Source organism: Channa argus, chromosome 8 (assembly GCF_033026475.1).
Source record: "Channa argus isolate prfri chromosome 8, Channa argus male v1.0, whole genome shotgun sequence".
Classification (NCBI taxonomy): domain Eukaryota; kingdom Metazoa; phylum Chordata; class Actinopteri; order Anabantiformes; family Channidae; genus Channa; species Channa argus.
The window spans coordinates 5160743-5167287 of record NC_090204.1 but is presented as its reverse complement, the minus strand read 5'-3'; positions in this window follow the sequence as shown (position 1 = coordinate 5167287).

Here is a 6545-nt window from a genome sequence, read left to right as displayed (position 1 = left end):
TGTGTCACTTTAAAACTGATTAGTGGAGTAAAGGTTAAAGATAAATATGAAAGTGCGGACATATGCTTTAGTGCTTGTCGGTGCATTTATCAGACAGACATGGACATCACAAGACTTGCGTTTGGAACAAAGCAACTGCAGGAACTCAGTGTAATTTCCTCAGGAATGGACAAACAGGCCAAAAAAGCAGAGCTTTGCACCGGCAGGAAATATCTTAACATTCACAAACAGACATCCCCAGTCTTTATGTAATAAAGCAGATGGCACGTGCAGCCAAGCAAGCTGCCATTTCACCAAAGAGCCAGACAGCACAGACAGCCAAGCTTACCCCACAAACCAATATGTGTTTGCCTGTGCAGGATTCAGCTCTCATTCTGTATAGTGAGGTTAATGGGATAGTGGGAATAATCTAAAATTCCCACTTTAGACCACAGAATAATTCTGTGAACAGTGTAAACAGTGTAAACAACTAGCTAAAATTAATTTTACCTAGTTACCTAACTAACATGAACAAACTCTGAATGTGTAAATGGTTAAAATGGCTGGGAATGGACGGTAAGAAAACTAATTGATATAGCTGCTCATAAAAACTAAAGAGTAAATTGTTAAAACTACTGGCAAAAAAAAAAAAAAACATTGGTTAAATATTTGAACTAGCTCAACTGCTGGTGGTCAAGGGGTGGAAAGAAATTGCTGCTATTTTTGTAGATAGTGATGGATACATTTGTAAAATACAATGGGTAAAAGAATTAGAAAACTGTTTGACAAAAATATGAAGTTTGAACAAACCATGACTTAATTAAGAAATAAGTGAGTCAAATAAACACATTTGGGACATGGGTTGTGCCAATGAAAGTGTTTGAATCTCTCGGTATATATACAACAAGTACACAGATGCTATACACATCAAAATCAGCCCAGGTTTCACAATGTACAGCTCTACCATAAATATCACAGCAGACACAAAGATCAGGCAGAAGGCTCATGTGATTTCAAGTTTCTCCAAGCTACATGTAACTCCCACCACTAAGTGGTAGTAACGTGCCAACATTAGTTCCCCAAACTCTGCTTAACTCTGAGCTCACAGAGAGACAGAGCAGCTAGCAGGAGTTTGGATCGTGTAAATTGACGCCAAATACATTTCCTTAAATATTACACCCCGAGATCCTGATGATTCGTGACATTTGGAATGTGAATAGAAATTAGATAAGGTAATAGTGTCTTTCAGGATCACGCAGGTTTGGAGCTGACTGGCTTGTCAAACTGTCAGACTCAAATCTGTTTGTCGCTCAGAGATAAGAAAGTGGGATTTAGAACGAAGTGCTGTCATTAGACTGTCAGTTCACAAATACCTACATAACCAGGCTAAAGAGACAGAGAGAGAACCAAATTCTACTAATCAACTCAGGGGATTAGTTGCAATTTATTACAACAACACAACACAGACAAACACATTGATTTTATAGATAGACTTGTTTCACAGACAGAACCATAGCAGCTTTATCTTATATTCATGTCATATGCCCCAAGCTTGTAAAGGCTGCTTATACAAGCCTGTCACTCACTAGCTGGCAGTTGCGATTGACTTCTGTGATACACAACAATTTTAGCAGCAAATCAACTCCTGTGGCATTTGGTGTTCGGATGCAGGTAAAGAAAGGTGCCTCAGACTATGCCTCTGAATTCATTCAGGCAAAAGTTGTAAATTGCAAACAGAAGCTTGAATATTTTTAAGGGAATTAAAAACTTGGTAATCAAAGTATTTACCCAATAAACACTGATAACAATATGTTGTGCTGGACAGAGACAATTGGATGAGTTATTTAAGTGAACACAGGCTGTTTCACTGTGAGAACTGACTTGCGAGCATGACAGTGTGATAATTCATTGGCCTGACATGGATAATTTTGTCAGTACAGTTAAATATTATCTACAGCTATGTGCCAGGTGCAGATCTCTAGGTATATCATGTATTTCATGTATTAAGTGCCTTTTTCGCTTGATATGTAAGTGCAAGTAAAACTAAATGCATTATTATTAACTTTTCTTAAAGCTTATTAATGCGTTTTACATAAATACTTTACAAACACAGAGCATGAAAGGCTTCCACTGTAATCCCAGGAGGATTAATTAATTATTTAAAATTAATTTGTCCTTTCTTCTAAAATGTCCAGTTATTGCTCCCTTGTTATCCACTTCTGTGTTAATTAGTGTTAAATGTAAAGGCACATGACATGTGCTCTTACTTGACTATGTCCACATAAAATTTGTGAAAGTGCTGATTATACCAATGTCCTGGACAAAGAACTTGAGCCCCCCTCAGCCCCACATACATTGCACACCTCAGGTAATGATTGTTACCGGCCTATTAAATATCCAACTGGTATCTTGTACAAAGGCAACTTTGCACAGAAGCCCTGTTATAAAACACCTCATACCGTGTCTGATACAATGTTGTCATCACTGGCACAAGATAAACAAATCAGGGCTCCATCTTGCAGTCTGTGGCAGAAAGTGAGTAGCTCCTCCCAACATTCAGTGACTGCATGATTCAAGTGGATGACAGATGCCGTCAGTCTCTGCAGTTCATCTCAAAGTTATGGAAGGCATAAATGCCTGATCTCAGAGAGGAGAAAGGTGCAGCAAGCAAGATGCTTATGAAATCAACAATAGACGGAATATGAGCAATAAAACTGCACCTGACAGGAACCTTCCAAACATCTGCCATCAATGTTTCAATTAGGTGATAATTCAACCCACAACTGACAGACAACCAAACCCACAAGCCATTTGAAATCCGAACTATGTAAAATATTGCTGTGTGGCTAGGAGATCCGAATGTGGATTAGAGTCATGTTAACACCCATGTCAAGTCTGAACAATGCACAATGCACATTATTATTAATATCACTGAGGGTTTGCAAAAGAGAACCACACTGATCATCCTTTGTTGTATGCATTTATTAGAATGTTTCTGCAGATATGTTTTATGACAATGGGAGATGAAATATGCTTTTTCCTTTTTTTCAAGAGATGAGGAAGTGCTTACTGTAAACAGAATGAAGGATTCCTGTATATAGGCCATAAAAAGAAAGATTAACATGCTGGACTTCGTGTTGTTTCTGATAAACAGCATAGAGCAATTTTAAAATATGTGTGATAGAAACTTAAATAAATAAATGGTAGAGAGACACTGCTCATAAATATGATATAAAAAGATTAAAGCAACTTTAAAAAGTTAATTTCTTTTTAGGAATAAAAACACTCTTTTATTAATAATAGTATAATAATTTCAGACATAATTAATGACAAAATGCTTGTAGGTACAACACACAATCAAGAGATTTATTTTAATGAAAGTTTATTCAATCGCACAGAACCTCAGATTTCCCATGGTACTCTTTGTCCACATCGCTTTGTTTGGGAAAGTGAGTGTGGTGTTGGGGGACCTGAATAATCATTGTTAGTTTAACACAACTATCTGCAGCTGGTATCAGGGCATGAACTGAATGATTCCTAAGCAAATACACTGTAAATTCACAACAATTGATTGCACAATTATCCATTATGTATTGAGCGAAGCAGGATGTGCTGCCTCACTGTTATTGTGTCTCGTGGTCCTACAAGCGGCTGAAATCTGGGGAACCAGATAAGAGGAACAACCGGACTGTCCATTCACAAATTTCTCATGAGGTCACTCAGCTGTTTGGATATTAAAAGCCAGTGGGGGGTTAATGGTGGTGCTAGTGGAGGACACGAGAAAGTATTAGTACTCAGGATGTTTTTTCTCTGTTATGATAACACTGGTGGTTCCTTCCTTCAAAAAAAAAAAAAAAAAGGTCCAACTACAGTCCAACTACTACAAGTATCTGTGTCACTAGTACCTCTTTGCATGCTTGTGTGTGTGTGACAGAACAAGTCTGTTTGGTGAATAATTCATTCACAAGTGTTGTTGTCCCAGTCAAGTGCAGCTGTACAGGAAGGAGACCCTCTATGGTTATCAGTGCTCTCACCGGACACTCACGTCATTCCTCAGCTACACTGCAGATGTGTGTTTTTTTCTGGCCTCAGAAGGAAAGCATGGCGGGGAAACTACAGCATTGATAAAGACACAGCACAGAGGGAAACATCCTATTTGATGTCGTTCCTAAAAACAATCTGAAAGTTAGTCCAAGAAAAAGTCACAAAACCAGCCAAATCAAATTTACAACTTTGTTTATTGAATGCCCATTTTATTTTGTAGGTCATTGGTCCAAAACTGAAGGTACGTTAAGTTCACCTCAGAACATCAAGACACAACTTTGTTATAGTCTTGACTTTATTCTGTAAAGTGCTTTGAGATGACTTTGTTGTGAATTGGCGCTATACAAATAAAGTTGAATTGAAAAAAAAATTAATGAAACACAAAACATGAAATGCAGCCTGGTCAAAGTTAATCAGGTTATTTGAAAATAATCTTTTATCAGTTCGACTGAAGGAAGTAAATAAAGAAGTCTAGAGACTAAACCCCTTTAAGGAGGAAAAACCTCAACATTATGTGTTATGTTTCACGTTTTAGAAAGTATTTTTCTATTATAATATTTATTGTCCATTACTGCACTTATTACTGCAAGACATTAAGACTTCAATTTTAATCAGATATCTTACCTTATTAGACAAGGTAAAAGAATAATGTCAGAAGAGATGGAAATATTTCGTTTTAGTGATGTTAAATGTGAGTGTTTCCCAAAAAAAACCACATTATACTTTGTATAATGTGGTTTTTACTAATGACATTAACGATGACTCTTGTGCTCTATTCATTTGTCCAATAATGCATGACAGTGTCCTGTTGATGGCATAAACAATACCAGAAACCTGAAACTGAATTCTTCCTCTTTTGCTACTATATCAATCAAAAAGACCCATTGCGTAGAAAATTATTTTGTAAGCAGAGAGTCGGGTAAACCAAACAACCTTAGATCAAGAAATCTGAGGATTTTTTTCCCGTTTAAGCTCTTAGGCCTCATTCACCGAGCCTTTCGTTTTAAAGTTCAATTCAATAAGTTCTACGCTTAAAGTTCTAGCTGTTCCTATTTAGCGTTCTTCCGTAAAAAGGTATGAAACTGCAGGGCTGTGTGCACACATAGCAATCTCACACAGGAATTAAGAAGAAAAGCTGAGAAAGTCAAGGGAGCACAAAACGGCAGTGTAATACATCACTTGTTAAGTGAACGTTGTATCCGTATATATGCCCCACATGTACTTTGTAACATCTTGGCCATATTCATTCCTTAGTTGGGCCAATTTATGCAATCCAGAAGGTGCCCATGTGGACTCTGGTAACATGTGAGCCATATATACATGTCTTTTTTTTTAATGAAAACCTAGATATGACACAGATCTTCTTCTTTTCTTTTTGGCTGTTCCCTTTCAGGGGTCGCCACAGCGAACCATCTGCGTCCATCTAACCCTGTCCTCTGCTTCCTCTTCTCTCACACCAACTAACTTCATGTCCTCTCTCACTACATCCATAAATCTCCTCTTTGGTTTTACTCTGGACCTCCTGCCTGGCAGCTCCAACCTCAGCATCCTTCTACCGATATATTCACAGTTTCTCCTCTGAACATGTCCAAACACAACACACCTGACACTTTTCTCCACCCGTTCCAACCTGCCTGCACTCGCCTCTTCACCTCTTTTTCACACTCTCTGTTGCTCTGAACCGTTGACCCTAAGTACTTAAAGTCCTGCACCTTCTTCACCTCTGCTCCCTGTTTTCCAGAGCAGACCTCCACCTCTCTAGATTTTCCTCCACCTGCTTCTTGGTCTCACTACAAATAACAATGTCATCTGCAAACATCATAGTCCACGGAGAGTCAGGTCTAACCTCATCTGTCAGCCTGTCGATCACCAGAGAAAACAAGAAGGGGCTCAGAGCTGATCCTTGATGCAGACCCACCTCCACCTTGAACTCCTCTGTCACACCTACAGCACACCTCACCAGGGTCTTACAGCTCTCATACATGTCCTGCACCACTCTAACATACTTCTCTGCCGCTCCAGACGTCTTCATACAATACCCCAGCTCCTCTCTCTGCACCCTGTCATACGATTTCTCTAAATCTACAAAGACACAGTGCAACTCCCTATGACCTTCTCTGTACTTCTCCATCAGCGTCCTCAAAGCAAATACTGCATCTGTTGGACTCTTTCTAGGCATGAAACCATATTGCTGCTCACAAATGTTCTCCCTTGTTCTTAAAAATTGCCTTTTCTCCCTTGTTCTTAAAAATTGGCACCAGTACATTTCTCTTTCATTCCTCTTACATCCTCTCACTCTCCAAAATCTTGTTAAACAAACTAGTCAGAAACTCAACTGCCACCTCTCCTAGACACTTCCATACCTCCACAGATATGTCATCAGGACCAACTCCTGGCACCTGTCAATACATTTCCATCCTTATCTTTAATCACACTAAGCTGCTGCACATCCTTCCCATCTCTATCTCTTTGTCTGGCCAACCTGTACAAATCCATCTCTCCCTCTTTAGTGTCCAACCAGC